The sequence below is a fragment of the Eumetopias jubatus genome, unplaced genomic scaffold (genome assembly GCF_037043125.1).
Source record: "Eumetopias jubatus isolate StellerSeaLion01/CBP00866 unplaced genomic scaffold, mEumJub1_p1.0 scaffold_16, whole genome shotgun sequence".
Taxonomy (NCBI): domain Eukaryota; kingdom Metazoa; phylum Chordata; class Mammalia; order Carnivora; family Otariidae; genus Eumetopias; species Eumetopias jubatus.
In genome coordinates this window covers 84952880-84971935 of record NW_028274822.1, presented here as the reverse complement: position 1 = coordinate 84971935, position 19056 = coordinate 84952880, and the positions used below count along the sequence as shown (strand labels likewise).

The 19056-nt window shown below is 47.8% G+C and overlaps 1 protein-coding gene across 3 annotated transcripts in view; it reads left to right on the top strand.

Annotated features, from left to right (window-relative positions):
* The window catches only part of CUX2 (cut like homeobox 2), a 257950-nt gene that overhangs the window by 181317 nt on the left and 57577 nt on the right, over window positions 1-19056 (top strand). The gene's annotated exons all lie outside the window — the stretch shown is intronic.

The window sequence follows — 19056 nt, the reverse complement described above, 5'->3', positions numbered from 1 at the left end:
GAGGAGCGTGCTTCTGCTACAAGGGGCAAGGTCGTTCATCCTGCCTACCAAGGCCAGCTTTCTCAAACGTGATAGATAGAAGGTGGCCCCCATAACAGCTATCTCAGCCTCTGGGTTCACCCCACAGTCACTGACACTAACAACCCAGACAAATCAAAATCAACCTGTCTCAAATTCAAACTCCTGGGATAATGAAGCTCTTTAGCCTAGCTTGAGACCGGTGCCGGCCCCTGGTGCAGTTAGCTGTGGACGGGAAGATGCCTTAGTATAAACATCAGCTACTGTGGCCCATCTCGGGAAGAAGAAAGATTGTAGCCTAGTAAGGTGGCTGTCAGGCCTCTTCCAGCCTCTTCCCAGTTTGGTCCATCTGTGCTCCCCACTGCCCACCTCTCCCTACCATCTTACCCCTTCACCGTACTGGCGTCACTACTCGGTTCCTGCAGATACTTACTTAAAATTTGTTAACAGTTTTTTTTTTTAATTGAGATGTAATTGACATATAACATTATATTAGTTTCAGGTGTGCTATGTGTCTCTTTTGCTAAGTGAGCACCACAATTAAATCTAGTTAATATGCCTACGACACATGGTTACTTGTTTGTTTCCTAACAGTAGTTTCTCACTATCCCCTAATATCCAGGCTACGCTTCAGTGTCCCTGATTGGCTCCTCCGTTTTTTAAATCTTTTTTGGTCCATATCAGGACTCCTACAGGGCCCACACGTTGGGATTGGTTGATGTGCCTCTTAAGTATGGCAACCTAGCTTTCCTGGTTGGACTGGGATGCAGAACTTCCAGTTGTAAGGCTGGGAAGGTCTTGAGGTACAAAAGTCTTTGGGCTAAAACTGGGAAAGCCGCGGGCACACTGGGACAGACTGGCCGCACTACTTCCACTCACCTGCAAACTCCCTTTCCATGCCCCAGCCCTTTTTTTTTTTTTTTTTTTTTGGCAATTTACCTGTGGAAGTAACTGGACCCTTTTTTCCTAAGACTTTCCCCTGATCACAGCTGATTGCACCAGTGTCCAACCCTGATCTCAAGCAAGGCCAACGAGACTCATTATCTCAGGAGTGTGAATTTGAGACCAGCCTAGAGAGAGAACAGGATGACAGACCTTGCCCCGTGTAGCAGAAGCACCCTCCTTGCTCCTGGGCCCTTCTGGTCCCCTGTTGCACCCTCTGGGAAGCCCAGCTTCGCTTTTTCTAGCCCCACACATGGTCTCAGGAGAATGCTGTGCTCATGGGCTTGGGTCCAAACCCCAGCTCCACCACTAGCTGTGGGACCTTGAGCAAGTCCCCTCAGCCCTAGCTGAGATTTTTCTGATTGTGTCCCTACGTATTGGTCTAATTTGCTCCTCTGTCCCCTGTGTTTGCTGTGCACAGTTGGACTAGAGACTTGATCACGTTCAGGTTCGGTGTTTTTGATAAGTCTGTTCTTAGGTGGTGCTGGGTGCTTCCATCACGAGGTACATAATGCATCTCACAGTCAATCCCAGATGGTGGTGGGGGTCAGCTGGAGGCAGGGACCATTTTGATCAGTGACAAGCCTGGTATGGCTGCCTGGGAACACCTAAACTCCCTCCCCCAGTGTGTCAGGAAACCTCAGCCAATGTCCTCTGATAGTTAACATTCATCATTAATAATGGAAGCGGAAACCAAGAGATTTCATAGCTGTGCAAGGTAATTAAATTATTTACATGAATCTACTCTCACTTGATTATTTCCACGTTTCCCACCAAACATATGCCTTTCCCTCGTTAGCTGCCATCCTGGGCTCTCAGCTGGGAGGATGAGAGTTGTCAGGGGCTTTGCAGGGGCTGCCTGTCTTTGAGAAAACAGCAAAGAAGATGGGGTTCCCCATCTGAGCCCCCTTCCCCTGATAAATGGAAGTGCCTTCTCCCAACAGAGTACAGGGGATACAGCAACTTTTGCATTTCTAACCTAAGGTGAACTGTTTTTTATATTTTTCTCCCTATAAATCATGTTGTTTCCAGGTTTTGTCATATTGGGTGGTGGGAGACCAAAAGGGGAACAGAAAAATTGCTTCCATTAAATTGATGCTGGTAGTGCTCCTGGCAGAGAGAGAATGAGAGAAAGTGGAGAGAACATTTGAACTAGAAGGTTTGCGCTGGCATTTTGTGCCAGGTGCTAAGGGATGGGGTTGGGATAGAGGAAAAGAAGCTGCTCGTCCCCCACCCTGGGTGCCTTCTCTTTGTGTCCAGGTACCTGATGAGGTTCCCAGTAGAGTGAGGGGGAAAGTTGGGGGCAGGGTGCCATTTCATACCCCAGAGCAGGGATATAAGCAGGGATGCAGGGGCCCTGCAGGTAAGCTGAATGAGCAATGCAGGCGCAGCTAAGGTGATGGGAGTGGAGACAGGCAAGCCTGGGCTCTGTGTGCCACCTAAGGAGTGGCCTCTGCCCAGCTCGAGCCAACAGTAGAAGTCTGGTCTTGCAGCACATAATGGAGGCTGAGAGCACAAACTTGGATGCCAGGCTGCCTGTCTCCAAATCCCTGCTCTGCCCACTCTCTTGCTGTGTGACCTTGAGCAAGTCTCTTGACCTCTCTGTGCCTGTTTCCTCATCTGGGGACTAGAAACAATAACTTCACCTACCACTGATGTTCTGGAGAGGCTCATACAGTGCACTCCTTTGGTCAGTGAGGTGGCTTGAAATCTGCCACAGTGGGAATATTTATGCCACAGAAATTGGCAAAATTTACAAAGCAGGGCCTTTTTTTTCCCCCCACCAGATAGCCAGTTGTTAAACCTTTACTAGCACAGCACATCCCTGCACCTGCCATATAGGACTTTTATGAGGATTTTTAGACTTAGCGTGTGTGTGTAATGCACTAGGAACCATGCCTGGGACACTTTGAGTACTCAATAAGTATCCGCTATTCTTTCTGGGGGGGTTGTATGGTCTTGTTATGCAGGAATGTGAGCCTGCTGTGGCCGCATTTTCTAATTTTTCCAGACAAGCTGGAAATCTCAATTTTTATGTAAAAACCTCCTGATTTTTAAATGTTGGCTTTAAAATGAACATTTTTTAAACCTGAACAAAACCAAGTACGTGAGAGGATTTGGACCACGGACCCCCTGTTTGCAACTTCAGACTTGGAGGGAGGGACAATGAATATTGTCTGATTACACCAGGCTGTTTCTCACCTCCCACCTTGGCACACACCACCTTCTCCCTCCGCTGCACATCAACGACCTGCTCATCCTTTGTGAGCCAGTGCCTGCTCCTTGAAGCCCTCCTCTAGGCAGTGCCTCTGCAGGATAAATCACTCTTCAAAGTACTGCTTGCTTTCTGCCCTCTTCCATGGCCTATCTCTCTTACTCTAGGACTCGTTGGCTGGGTCTAGGGCTCATCATCCTCGCATAGTGCTTGGCACACTGAAGATCATAATAAATAACAGCAGAATCAACCTCTATTAAGCATTGTCTGTTTGCCAGTCCGTGAGCTAAGCAATTTCAATGCGTATCACCTTTAATCCTTACCGTAACCCTGAGATAAGGCAACAAAGACTCAGGGTAGGCCAGCAGCTGCCCAGGGCCACAGAGAAGTGAGAGGGACCCGGGAATGGAATCAGCCTCCTTCGGGAAGCTGAGCGGCAGCTGAGAACCACAGCCGGAAGTTACAGGCAGTGCAGCCCCGGCTGAGTGGTGCCCTGAGTGTCCAGCTGAGGCTCTCATGGGCCTGTCTCAAGTCACACTCCTCAGAGACATCCAGAAAGGACACTGCTATATTTAAAAGCCCGGGCAGGGTGGCGCTTCGTGACATTTGGGTGGCCGCCTTTCCATAAAGGGCATGCATGCTCTTTTAATTCTGCTCTTCTGAGCTGGCATTTTGGAGAACTTCCACAGTCTCCCCTCTTGCGGCCACCTGGGACCCCTGCAGTCCTCCCTCCGGGGGCAAGGATGCCACGGCACGTGGTTGATTGAGCATGGGGGCAGCAGGAGCTCAGGGGCCAGGTCAGAGTCATCAAGCCAGCTCGGGAGGCAGCAGCTGTCATTTGAGTCCGGTGCGCTGACCCCTGGACTACCCTGCATTTCAGAGGGCGCTGGTTGTTATTTCAGAGGGGCAGGCTGGGGTGGTTCTTGGCATCCCTGACCCTCTACCCACACTGGCAATTTGGCTCCGGCCCTCATGTTCCAGCAGCTTCCACCCCCACATTCCCTGTGGAAAGCACCAACTTCTAACTCCGTTGGAACCCTTTGCCCAGATATCCCCAGAACCATCTATGACTTGGCCACCTTCGTTCCATATTAAGAGTGAACAAAGCATTATCTTTTAGCTGCTGGTGTCTCCATACCCAAGCTGGTCTCTAGGTGGAGAAAGGAGGCACAGAGAGGTCAAGAAAGGATGTTCATTTATCTATCCTGTGCATATTCATTAAGTGCTAGCTAGGCGAGCACTGTGTCAGCTGTTTTACTGCCTTGATTGATTGGATGCCCCAGCAGCTCTTCATATCATTGTACCCATTTACAGTTATGAAGGCTGAGACTCTGAGAGCTCAGGGATTTGCTCAGAGTCACACAGCCAGGGATGCAGGCTTCAGACCCCGGTCACTCAGCCTTGCCTCCAAAACCCTTATGCTCTCTCACCCTTCCTTGAAGCCACAGGCCTTTATTGAACCTCTGCTACATGCACCCCCTTGCTCCTCTCTCCCCCTCACTTGTGAACTCACCCCTTTCTCTCCAGGCCCCACTTGGCTTCATCACTCCCACCAGAACATACAGAATGCCAAGGCCTGCTAGGTCTTTCTCAACTTTGCCTACGAGTTACTCACCACCAAAAAAGTAGAATCATCCAGATGCTCTAAATGGCCTCTTTTCTCTGAGCCTGGTGGACTTGAGTGGGAGGACCTAACCATTCTGTTTTTAATCCATGGAGAGCTCACACAAAGATCTTGTTGCAGTTTGGAAAGTCAATTTGCCAGCCACACGGGGCTGCCTGGAAGCAAGCAGTAGGACCAGTATGGGACACTCTGCTCATCACTCCTGGTTCTCATCGGGACTGCAAAATCACGGGTTTGAAGGGGGCGGGGAGGAGGTAGGAAGGTGTGAGAACTCAAGAAGAATGTGGTGAAGACAAAGCAAGGGGGAAAGTGGTGTCTGTCTAGGACAGAAAGAAAACACTGAGGCTTTGGGGGTCCAGATAGGCCCATACCTATACTGCAGGAGCACGGGGGGCTGGGGTGAATTGCAGACCCCCAGCCTGTCTCAACAGAAGACAGCTAGTTGGCTCCAGGCGATGGTTGTCAGTGGAAACGTGGGCCCAGGGTAGCCAGATCCTCTGATTTTCCGAGAGAAACCAGCAATTTGGATCTCTTCTGGTTTTTAAATGCTGGCTTAATATATATGCACATATTTTCAAGCTCACAGTACTTTATGGAGGTGTAATTTACATACGGTAAAATGCGCAAATCTTAAGTGTGTAACTTGATGAATTTTGATGCCTCAAATATTTTTAAAACACTGGAGGGTCCAAGAAAATATGTCCTTGGGGTGCATCTGGACCTGGACCTCACCGTTCATGACCCCTAGTCTAATGCACTTTGTGACCCCCATGAGCATGGTGGGATGCTCACACACAACCGTATCCCATGGGGAAGGGGACACGCTTTGGGTGAAAACTCAGTGATAACCCCATTACTCTCACAGCTAAGGCATGGGCTCTGGAGCCCAGGGCGTGAATCCTAGCTTTGCCACCTGCTGTGTGACTATGGGCAAATTATTTCACCTTCTGATGCTTGTTTTCCCCACAGAGAGTTAATGATACTGACCTTATAGAGCTATTGTATGGATTAAATGAGTTAATGTGGGAATCACTCAGCAGTGCCTGGCACATAGTAACTGCTTTATACATGTTCACTACTGTCTTTTTTTTTTAAGTTAATAGACTTTTTTAGAGCAGTTTTAGTTAGGTTTAGAGAGAATTTGAGCAGAAAGTGTAGAGAGCTTTCATATACTCCCTCTTCCACCCCCACCATTTCCCCTAACATCTTCCATTAGTGAGGTATATTTGTTACAATTGCTGAACAAGTATTGATACATTGTTATTAACTGAAGTCTATCATTTACATTAGGGGGTCACTCTTTGTGTTGTACATTTTATGGGTTTTGACAAATGGCATAACGTGTATCCACCATCATACAGAATAGTTTCACTGTTATTTTAAATCAAGAATCTTTGTTCGTCCCCACGGCTACTGCAGAGAAAGACCGGCTGTAGCTTATGAATAACTTCTGGTGGGCTGGCAGGAACCCCGTTCTTTACTCTCCCACTCAGGAAGTGTAGCACATTCAGGCACAAGAAGGGGACATTTTAGAGGTGAACCTGAGTCTGTTCTAATTTACCCAAAATGGAAGCTACTTTCCCACTTAAGTTTGGGAGTCGCACAAATTCCAGCCCCAAATTCCCTGCCACACAGCTGGCTCTGAGTCCAAAGACCCCATTCACACCCTAGTTCAGCCCTTCCTGTGTGACTCAGAGCCACTGTATTAGCCTCTCTGGGCCTCTCAAACAACCATCCTCCCTGTCTAGGGCCATCCCTGGGAGTGTGTGGAGGCTCAGATGCACTAATTTCTGTGAAAGGTCTTTGTACATTATAAAAAGCTCTAGATTAAAATTGGAAATATTATTATTATAATCGGTTAGGCAGAAAAACTGAGCTGTTAGCGAAGCAAATCTGGCCCTCAAAGACTGAGCCACAAGAAGTCAGTTGCATGCAGGGGCTGCGTGACAGCCATCCATGGCTTGTTCCTCTGGGGTGAGGTAGCCAGGAAGTCAGACACAGAGCTGGAGCCTGCCTCTGGCTAGAACAGCAAGGCTGAGCTGGGAGCACCCACCCCTGGGTTGTTTCTGCTTTCATAGCCTGCCGGCCAAATGCCAATCAGCACGGAGCCACGTTTGCCATATCTGCAGCTCCCCAAAAGAGGAAATTGGACACAGATGCTTCCAGCACCCATGAGAATGAATCTCAGTCATCCAGCTTCATCCACTGGCCACACCCCAGGCAGGACAAGAAATGTAACTTCTGTCCTGCCCATAGCCTTGATAATAAGCTTTGTGGCTTATTATATGTGCATATAGTTGATTTTTTTAATACCCCAAAGCGAAATTTATTTGTAAGGCACTATAGAAAACCTCCTGTCCCTTTTATGCCGGGAGCCCACGGAAGAGAAGTGAAATTGTGTATTCGCTGCTAAAAAAAGCCCTGGCTTATACAATTTTAACAATAGAAAAATGATCTTTGTGCTTCAGTGCATGGATGCTTAAAGGAAAACAGGCAGTCTGTTCAGGTGGCTGGTGAATTACAAATGAGTGGTTCGCCTTTGTTTTGAGTGACAAGCAATTTAAATGCAGTCTTACGTGGAGGCCTGGAAATTCTTTTCCCCAGAAGAGAGAGAGAGCATGAGAGGAAAAGGAAAAAGAAAAAAAGCTTCCTTTTTGAACTGAGAGATTATATTAGTTTGCCACTGAGCAGAGGTGAGAAGTTAGAACTTCATTTGATAATTATAAAATCAGTAGTTTGTGATTGGACGTAATTGATGATTATACTCTTGCTAATAGCAAGCCTGCCAGCCTGCACTTGTGGGACATTTCATTTTTGCACCGCTTCCAAGCCATGAAAGCCAGCCCGGCATGGGGCGCTGCTCACGAGATCTCAGGGAGCCTGACATCAAATGCATTTGGGGGCCTGTATTATGTTGGATAAAAAGTGTTCATTAATGCCGACGTTTGAAAACACTTTTCTCTGTGCCTTATTTTTAGCCTGGGAATAATTACAAATATTAGAATAAAATTGCACAGTGCTTTTCTCCCCTGCCTCATCCTCTCCCAGCAGACCCACCCCTCCGTCAGAGCCTGGTGGGCTCCTAGGCCTTGCACTGCCTTTGATTAAAATACCAGTGGGGTGGGGAGGAGACTGTCTGTCTTCCTGTCTGCCTAGGTGACAGGTTAGAACCATTGCACAACAAAGTAGGAAGGGAACTTAAGGCCAGCACCTTCACTTTACAGATGGGAAAACTGAGGCTCAGAAAGGGGGTGTGCCTTGCTCAAAGATGAGTAGGGGCTCAAGGCCCCAGCCAAAACCAGAACCCACATCTGCTCACTCCCAGGTCTAGCTTCTCCTGTTTCCTACCCTCCCGTTGGCTTCCCTAAGACAAGCGCCGGGGTCCTCTGGGGGCACATCGTGGGCCTGACCCCTCCCACCTTGGGCTGCATGGTTACTCCATCAGGGAGCCTCCAAGAGACCTCTACAGAGCCTCCGAGACCACAGCTTAGTTTGGGCTACTCGGAGGGCATTATTCTACATCATCCTTCTTGATGAGGGGTTTTATTTAAGTTTGTAGTTTGTAAAGATTAGTTCAGAGAACCTCTTAAATTCCCTCCTTATCTCATTCATTCATTTTTTCATTCAGTCAGTGTTGATTTAGTGCCCACTCCTGACCTGTCCCGTGCTGGGCTGCAAAGGAGGAAGAAAAATCATAGCAGTGGCCATTTAAGATCATCCAGTTGTTCATGCCCCCAACTGCAGAGTCTCCCTGATTCCCCTCTACCTCTTGCCACCCACCCCCCCCCATTGCCGCTGTGTTCCTGAGAAACAAAGCCTGTGGCTCAAATTCATATCCATCCAGACCCAAGCGTTTCTCCCACTTCCGCTGCCACCACCCTGTTCTGAGCAGCCATCCTTCCTTACCCAGACTGTTACAGTAGCCACGTCCCGGGTCCCCCTGCTTCTACCCCAGAGAGCCTCAGTCCATTTTCCAAGCAACAGGCGGAGGCATCCTGTTAAAACGAATGTTAGATCATGTCTCTTTCTCTACTCAAACCTTGGCAGGACTTCTCATCCCCCTTAGAGGAAAAAGTCCCAAATCTTCACAGTGTCCTGCAAGGTTCCACCCCTGCCCTTCTTCTCTTCCCCTTCACGCACCTTCTCCCACTACACTGGCCTCTTCGCTGTTACTCAAACAAGCTGAACTCACTTCTGCCCCAGGGCCTTTGCACCTGCTGTTCTCGCTGCTTGGAATACTCTTCCCCCAGATCACTGCACAACTTAACCCCAAGGCCTTCCCTGGCCCTGCTAGGCAGCACACACCCTGCCCCAGACTCCTATCCTCTCCCTGCTTTATTTTCCTCCCCTGTACTTGGTCACACTCACACATTCTATACTATGATTTATTTTATTGTCCACCTCTGCCTTTAGAGTGTCAGATCCACAAGGGTACAGGTTTGATTCAGTCCTGCTTGGTGCTGAATGCCCAATGCCTAGAACAGACCCCATCTTTAAGAAATGCTCAATAAGGAGGGACCCCCACTTCCACCAGTTTCTCTCCAGCCTTAGAATCACCCCCAAGACTGACACATAAACACAGGCTCATTATTCAGCAGTCATTTATTTTTAATTTTTTTAAAGATTTTATTTATTTAATTGACAGAGAGAGAGGTAACACAAGCAGGGGGAGTGGGAGAGGGAGAAGCAGGCTTCCTGCTGAGCAGGGAGCCCGATGCGGGGCTCGATCCCGGGACCCTGGGATCATGACCCAAGCCCAAGGCAGTCGCTTAACCAACTGAGCCACCCAGGCATCCCTCAGCAGTCATTTATTGAGTACCTGCTGTGCACAGAGTTGCATGAAGGGGACACAGCGATGAACAGACAGACCCACTCTCCCATGGTGGGGCTCAGACCTAAGAGTTGACAAACCATGGGTTGAGGAGGTGGCATCTGGAGCTGGACTAGTCTGGGAATGACTCCTCAGGAAGGGATGCCTGCATGACTCACCTCACCAGTGCATTCAGTGGAAACCAACTAGGGCTAAAAGTATAACCTGCTGGAAGAGAACGGGTTTCTAAAATCTCAAACCTCTGCTATCAAACAGCTGCTTTCCCCTTTTGGCATGTGTCACGTGGTCCCCCTTAACAACCATTTGTCCATCCTCTTGGTTAAAGGGCCCCAGCCTGCTGGCTTCTTTCTGCCTCCTATCAAAGTAATATTTTAGTCCCCAAGAAGGCAAATTGCCCAAACCCTATGCCTCCCTGAAGAACTGTTGCATCCTTGGTTGCTTTTTAAACTCATTGTACCTCCGTTTTCTCGTCTTTAAAATGGGAATAACCATAGAGTCCATCTGTGTTAGTTCAGGCTAACAGAATACCACAGACTGGGTGTCTGAAACAATAGAGTTTTATTTTTTCCCAGTTCTGGAGGCAGAAAGTCCAAGATCGTGGTGCTGGCACAGTTGGTTTCTGGTGAGAGCTCTCTCCTCGACTTATAGACAGCTTCCTTCTCACTATGTTCCTCTGTGCTCCTACATCCCTGGGATCTCTTCTTCTTCTTATAGGGACATTGGTCCTGGGGCTTCTGGCTGGCTCAGTTGATAGAACATGTTACTATTGATCTCAGGGCGTGAGTTCAAGCCCCACATTGGGGGTAGAGATTACATAAAAAAATAAAATCTTAAAAAAAAAGTACTTGAGTCTTATAGGATTAGGGACCTGCCATTTTGACATCATTTAATTTTAAATACCTCTTTAAAGGCCCTGTCACCAAATACAGTCACATTGGATGTTGGGGCTTCAACATATAGACTGAACTGTGTTCCCCTGAATCCATAACACCACTTCATGGGAATTTTGCAAGGATCAAGTGATCTAATACATGTAAAGCACTCAGTATGTGTTTGAGGGACTTGGGGAGGGGGTGGGATGATTCCCCTTGGGCGTGCACATAGTAGGTGCTCAGTAAACACACCTGTTGTTACTGTAGTTACTGAGCTCCTGCCCATGTCCATCACCGTTGCAGGTTGAGGCATTGAGGGGAGAATCTAGAAGCTGGACCTGCAGCCCTAGAAGGGGGGGGGGCGGGTCTCAGAGCTCAAGCATGGAATTCAAATTAGGGTTTACACCTGCGGATTCAAAATAGAAACAGGTGGCCAGATGCATTAATTCTGTTCCATCCTGTCGGGATCTGGAAGTGTCTGGTACTGGCTCCAGGAATCTGGAATCTGGAATCTGGAATCAGGCTGCTAGGATGAGTTCTTTCTGGGACCCCCATGGCCCTCTAGGGAATGCCCCCAAGACCTCAGAAGGCCAGAGAGGGTCTCAGCCGTCTGCCCCATCTAGGTAGGAGCCGAGATAGCCCAGATCAACAATAGCCAACAAAAATAAGAGTCAAACTCTTATTTCTTATTTAAGCCCCAACATTAAATTGTAATTTTCATTTGCTCAGCCACATCAATGATTTATAGCAGAGAGAGCGTTAGCACTCAACCCAGGAATGGAGCTCCCAGCAAACACACTGTGTAAGGCAGGGGCAGTCAGGTTCTGCTGAAGACTCAGGTGCTTGGCTCCTCCTGGCCTTCCAGTCCCTGACCACCTAGCTCCTCCCACTCTTTCAGACATTCCAGCGGCTTCCACAAAACTCCCACTAGAGTCAGTCCCAACGGGGATTAGAAGCATGGGCTTTGGAGTCCAGTTAAGCTGAGTCTGCATCCCAACTCCCACATGGTATGGCCTTTTCTCTTCTGTGCCTCAGTATCTTCATCCATTAAATGGTCAGTAACACCACCTCCTCAGAGTTATAATTAAATGAGATAATACAAGCCCAACACTTAACACAGTGCCTTACACAGAGTTAGTGCTCAGTAGTCACTGTTATTATTAATGATAACAGTTCCTATACTAGCCCAACAGGATAAAAGTTATCCTATTTTACAGGTGGTAGAAAATCAGAATATTGCTATAAAGAAGAGGGATCTATCACACAGACTCATCTTAGAATCACATGTAAGTCTTCTGGATAGTCTAGCCAAACCTCCATATGCAGGCCTCTCAGATAGATAGGCAAGTACTTTGATGCCTATCCTGATGGGGAGCTCAGTATCTCATAAGGTAGCTCATTTTGAGAACTTAGAGCTTTCTAAGACTGCAGTTTCCACCCTCCTCTCACCGCTGGCCCACCCCTACTCTGGAATATTTATAGCTCCATCCCTCTCAACACAATGGCCAGAAAGATCTTTAGCTGATTACAGACTGTTCTTGGGTGTGTCCCCCTACATCTGCTCCTCTCTCTTGGCTAAATGTACCCCACAGCCCTCCCCACCTTTAGTTCCATCTTGTCCGGAATCAGGAATTTATCTCCTAATCATCTTTCAAATCTTTTTTTTTTTTTAAGATTTTATTTATTTATTTGACAGAGAGAGACACAGCGAGAGAGGGAACACAAGCAGGGGGGGTGGGAGAGGGAGAAGCAGGCTTCCCGCGGAGCAGGGAGCCCGATGCGGGGCTCGATCCCAGGACCCTGGGATCATGACCTGAGCCGAAGGCAGACGCTTAATGATGGAGCCACCCAGGCGCCCCTCATCTTTCGAATCTGTTCTTTAGTCCCCCCTCCAGCACCCCCTTGGACCTGGGCACCAAACCACCCCAGCCCCTAAGCAGCCCCCACAGTGAGCAACTTGCTCCCCCATTCATAGCATCTAGGTTTCTTCCTGCCCTTCATTCTCCACATGCCCCTGCCCCCCTTATTCTCCATGTACCCCCTGACTGTTACTGCTCCCCTGCGGGTGTGTGCCCCCACTCCATGCTCCCCCTTCACTCTGACCCCCTTATTCCATGCTGACTCTCCATCATCCCCTTCTCCGTGCTCCCCCCAGTGACCACGAACACCGCAGCCCTCCATGCCCCCTTCTCCGTGCTCCCCTCAGCGACCACGAACACCGCAGCCCTCCGTGCCCCCTTCTCCGTGCTCCCCCCAGTGACCACGAACACCGCAGCCCTCCGTGCCCCCTTCTCCATGCTCCCCTCAGTGACCACGAACACCGCAGCCCTCCGTGCCCCCTTGCTCCCCACGCACCCCTTCAGATCTGCACCCCAGGCCTCCAGAGGGATAACCAGGCCTCCGAGAGCATTTAAGGGCATGCCCCACACACCCCTTGCCATCCTGAGCTGATTCCTTTTCTCCCCGGATCTCATTTCCTCTGCATCCTCCTCAGAGGTCCTGATCCTGAGATCTTCGGAGCACCCGCTTCCTCTCAACTGGCCATTGTTCAGTTTCTTCCAGAATCCCGCCACATCAGACACACCAAGCCCTGTCTCCCAGAACCACCACATCCACCCTCCCCAGAGCCCAGGACCCAGTGGTAAAGGAAAGCTGTTCTCAAAGTGTGTTCCACAGAACCCTAGTTTCCAGGTTCATTCTCTGAAGCAAAAAGTTCTGTGGCCTAAATGCATTTGGGAAAACATTGGGCTAAGCTGAGTTAAAGGGGACTTTTTCCTGCAGCTCTTGTCCAAGCATCCATTTTGTTGATATATTCTATACATATCCATGTAGAAAGTGTGTGCACACTTCATCACAGGTCCTCCTTTCCATGCCCAGGGGACCGTGCAAAATGCTTTGGGAAGCCGTGGTTTCTGGTTAGAAGCTTGAGTCCTGGAATGAGAAGACTCTGGGCCACCTCTGCCACAAACTGGTTCTTTCAGTTTCTTCCTCTGTAGAATGGGGGGCCATAACGGTGCTCACATCTGAGAACTGGGAAAGAATCCAGGGATAAGGCACTGAGCACAGAATAAGGTTCAGTTTCCAGAAGCTCAGACCATTCTTTGTAAAGAGCTTGGACAGAGAAGTTCTCGATAGCCAGTGGATATTGTCACCGCTAGCTCGGACAGCTCATGGAAGCTCAGTCTCAGGAGGCCCCCAAATTTGCCACTTTTAACCACTTGACAGATGAGAGCTAAGTGGCTAGAACAGGATTTTGCCTCTCCCCTGACTTAACTGGTTCTGCACCTGTTATTTTCATACTTGGGGGACCAAACACATTTTCACCCCTCGTATTACGGCGGGTGGTGTAAATGCCGCGTGCTCCATCAGACGCTGAGCTATTTCTGATGTGACCTTCTTGGTGTCTGTAGCTGGCCGCCACCTCCTCCTTCCCCAGATGGCCTTCAAAGATCGCCTGTCACAAGCCAAATCTGTCATTCTGGACACTTTCTCCCGCCCTTCTGTGTGGTCGGGCCCAGCCATGAGGCAGAGACACATGGCCTTTTATTTGTGCCAAGCTCACCTGTCTGGGCATGTGGGTGAAATGCACTAAAGTTGCAGACTTTGGAAAAGACATCCTGTGTGGTTGGAAGAATAATGAACTGCTTTATTAGAAAGCTTTTTGCCAACTTCCATGGGACTCTTTGCCACACGTTAGCCCATTCCTCCCCAGCAGCTTCTTAGGCAGATAGGGAGTATTCTTCCCACTTGGTGGTTGAACAAACTAAGGCCAAGAGATGCTTAATGACATTAGGCCCAGCACCAGATCGGGCTCTAATGCCATTAGGAATTTTGACCTGGCCTTCTAGAAACAGACAGGATCATTGTTCTAAAACAAGATTGAACAAGGCAGGGCATCCACATGGCTCCCTGTCTTCAAGTCATCTTGACTGTGGGAAGCCCTAAACTTGAACTGATTAAAACTGAGAGCCATTACAGGATGTTTTTTGATCTCTGCTTTTGAAAATATTGTCCAGCCATTAGATTTGAGTCTCAAAAGCAGGGATCAGCAAACTTTTTCTGTAAAGGGCCAGATAATAAATATTTATTTTATTTTATTTTATTTTATTTTATTTTTAAGATTTATTTATTTATTTATTTTAGAGACAGAGAGAGAGCATGTGAGCAGGGGGAGGGGCAGAGGGAGAGAGAACCCCCAAGCAGACTCCCCGCTGAGTACGGAGCCCAACATGGAGCCCCATCTCATGACCCTGAGATCATGCATGACTGAGACAAAACCAAGAGTCAGATGCTTAACTGATTGAGCCACCCAGGCACCCCTATTTTATTTTATTTTATTTTATTTTATCTTATTTTATTTTATTTTATTTTAAAGTGATCTTTACTCCCAACATGGGGCTCAAGCTCAATGACCCTGAGACCAAGAGTCACATGCTCTACTGACTGCGCCATCCAGGCACCCCAGATATTTTTTATTTTACAGTCAGAGTCTTTGTCACAACTATGCAACTAGGCCATTATAGCATGAAAGCAGCCATAGACAATAAATAAAAGAATGGCTGCAACTATATTCCAATAAAACTTTATTTACAAAAACAGATGAAGGTCCAGATTCGGCCTAAGGACCATAGTTTGCCAGCCCTTGATTTAGACCAACACTATCCAGTAGAAATACAATGCAAGCCACATACGTAATTTAAGTTTTTCTAATAGCTACATTAAAAGGTAAAAAGAAACAGGTGAATTTAATTTTAGTAATATATTTTACTGAACCCAATATGTCCATAGCGTTATCATTTTAACATAAAATCAGTATAAAAAATTACTGAGATGGGGGTGCCTGGGTGGTTCAGTCAGTCAAACGTCAGCGTTAGGCTCAGGTCGTGATCCCGGGGTCCTGTGATCGAGTCCCGAGTCGGGCTCCCTGTCCCTGCTCAGCGGGGAGCCTGCTTCTCCCTCTATCTCTCCCACCCCCGCCCCCCGCTCGTGCTCTCTCTCTCCCTCTCAAATAAATAAAATCTTTTTTAAAAAAAATTACTGAGCTATTTTACAACCCTCTTTTCATCCTGAGACTTAAAAATCCCGTATTTTACACTTACAGCCCATCTGAATTTGGAATAGTCACATTTCAAGTGCTCAGTGGCCACATGCGGTAGTGGCTACTGTATTGGACAGTGTAGCTCTGCTGGGCAGACTGATATCATAAGGAGACAGTCACACAGGTAAACAACACGCCCTTACAAATTGATAAGCACTGTGAGTAGAAAGCAGAAGGTTCTATAGGCAGGGACAGGGAAACATCAAAGGAATCTTCTGGTATTTGCCCCACCCCTGCCCAAAGTTCCTTTGCAGAAGTCAATGGAACATTCCTTTTTTTTTTTTTAAGATTTTATTTATTTGAGAGAGAGTGTGTGTGAGCTGGAGGGAGAGGGGGAAGGAGAGGGAATTCGAAGCAGACTCTGCACAGAGTGCAGAGCTGGTCACGGGGCTCAATCCCAAGACATTGAGATCATGACCTGAGCTGAAACTAGGAGTTGCCGCTTAACCAACTGAACCACCCAGGCGCCCCAAGTCAATGGAACATTCTTTTTTTTTTTTTAAGATTTTTTATTTATTTATTAGAGAGCGAGCGAGAGAGAAACAGCATGAGAGGGGAGAAGGTCAGAGGGAGAAGCAGGCTCCCCGCCGAGCCGGGAGCCCGACGCGGGACTCGATCCCAGGACCCCGGGATCATGACCTGAGCCGAAGGCAGCCGCTCAACCAACTGAGCCACACAGGCGCCCTCAATGGAACATTCTTATGCCTTTTCCCAAACCCCATCCACCACACGTGCTCAGCATAGACAACTGTAAAGTGGAACATTCAGACTTTGCTGGCTGATCTTTGATAATTTTCCATCTAAGGCTCAGGAGATGAATTGCTTTCATTTCTCATGGCTTTTCTTGGGCTCCAGATCAGCAGCACAGCAGCCTGTGACCTGGTACAGCCATGGATGATGTCATGAGGCAGCACGTGGGGTCCAAGCGACTGTCCCCATTGACTGGGATGGTTTTTCTCTCCAGGAGAAAGGGGCCAGCATCTGGATCAGAGCAGGAGTTGGAACCCCAGACCTAGGATGAATCCCACTCTGCCATTTACTGACTGGGTGACCTTTGGCAAGTTATTCAGTGTCATCGAGTCTCAGTTTCCTCATCTGTATAATCGGGATAATGACAGCAGCTACCTTTAGTGATTGGTGTATCCATGGAGAGAGATGATCATGGATAGTAAGAGCATATGGGACATGATAAATGCTAAATATTATATATGTTATTATTATTATTATTGGCCCATCAAGGATGCCCCCCCAAACTCTGAATTAATTGCTCCCCCCTCACATTACTGTAAATACTCTAGTGTTTGCATCACCTCCTCCCATGTTGTGGTTCCTCTTGGGCATAGCTGTATCTCCCACTCAGCTCTGAGTCCCCAGAACAGGCACTGTGTCTTGTCCATCTCAGCAAGATCAAAAATCTACCTGCACTTGGTGGTTTTTCCCTTTCCTAGATTCTAGAACATTCTTTATGTTCGCCATTGTGGGTTTCCTATCTCCAGGAGACAATTCCTAATGTTTCATCCACCAAACTAGGTCAGCTTCTCCCCACTTACACACTTTCAAGGCCCCCTTGAACTTTTCCTTCAAAGCATTTAGCACTTGTAATTAATGAGTTACCTGGAGAATCTGCTTTGATACCAGTCTCCCCACTGGACTGTGAGTCCCATGACGGCAGGGCTCGAGTCTGCATAATCCATCCATGAGTTCTCAGCCCACAGTGCTTAGCACATAGCAGGTGCTCAGGAAATTTTTGTTAAATGAATGAGAGACTGTCATTCCCTCTGGAATTTAAAAGACCAGAGACTGTTCTCAGAATAACAAGAGAGCTTAAGGAATTTTTGTAACTGATCTTTTTAAAATCATTTGCTCAACGTAACCATACATTTCCCCCACGTCTCTTAAATAACGAATTCTCTGTGGACCTTGTAAAACCTTCAAGCTGTGCTGTCCAATAGAAATATAATGTGATCCATGGATGTACTTTTACAGGTTGTAGTACGTACACTGAAAAACAAGTTGAAGGGATGGGCGCCTCGGTGGCTCAGGTCATGATCCCAGGGTTCTGGGATCGAGTCCCACATCAGGCTCCCTGCTCAGTGGGGAGCTTGCTTCTCCCTCTGCCTCTCTCTCTCTCTCTCTGTGTCTCTCATGAATAAATAAATTAAATCTTAAAAAAAAAAGAAAAACAAGTAAAAGGAAACAGGTGAAATGAATTTTAATAAGAGATTTTATTTGACCCAGCATATCCAAGATGTAATAATCACTTTACCATGTAATCGATATAAAAAATGCTGATGAGCTATTGTCCATTCTTTTTCTCGTGCTAAGTCTTTGAAACCTTGTGTGTATTTTGCACTCACAGCCCATCTCAATTTGTGCTTGCCACATTTCAAGCGCTCAGTAGCCACCTGTGATTTGCGGCTGCCATATTGGAGGCCTTACAGGAACCACTGTGGTTTTCAAATTCCTCTTCTCAGTGTGTGCTACTAGGTGTGGAGGCAGGGCCTTTCTCAGGTGGTCTTTGTAGGACACCAGATAAGCACAGCTGGGGTTTATCACCCAACACTGGACAGAGCCTGTCCCCATAACAGGCAAGAAGGAAGGGGTCGGTCATACCAAGAGGTGACATATATGGGGCTTAATGTATCCCGTGAGTTTTACAAAGCGCTTTACATGTGTTAAATCATCTGATCCTCCAGCAAGGGAGGGTGTGGTGTTACTATTCCTATTTTACAGAGAGGGAAGTAGAGGCACAGGGATTGCCGTGACCTGTCTGCTCAAGGACACAAAGATAGTAAGTGGTGGAGCTGGGATTTGAACAGAGGTGGCCTGGCTCCAAGGCTTGTGCCTTAGTTGGCCACTTCTATGAATGGACTGTCTCAGAATTGGCCCCTGTCATTTCTCCAAAATGATATCACAAACAGGACTTAAAGTGGGGGCAACTCTCTTAGATTTGCTGATTCAACAAACTGTGTTGAGCACTTTCTGTGCACCAGACAGTGCACTCACAGAGCTCACGTCAAGGGAAGGAACTTGATAACAGACACTCCTCCAAGTGGCATCACTGGGATTGGTTTAAGAAGAGCCCACCTCCGAAAGAGAGAGATTGACAGGTAGATATTCCCCATAGATCCATCGTTGAAGTTGGCACCAAAGGGAGAGGTATATCAGTGTCAGGGAGAATAAAGATGTTCCAGTGCAAAGGAAGATACTCCATCTAGGGTGTTCTCGAGGATGTAGGGACGGTGGCCTGTGGGTACCAGGAGCTCGTGCCAGCCATGTGCTGGGGAGGCCCAGGACGATGCCAGGGGGACTGGCTACCAAGAGCCAGCACCAAGGGAGCTATGAGGCCAGAGCTTGGAATTCATAGCCAGGGGCAGAGAGGGATGAGATGGTGCTGAGCCCCAGAAATGTCTTGAGGAACTTCACTTGAGGAACATCATCTTAATGAACGTCACT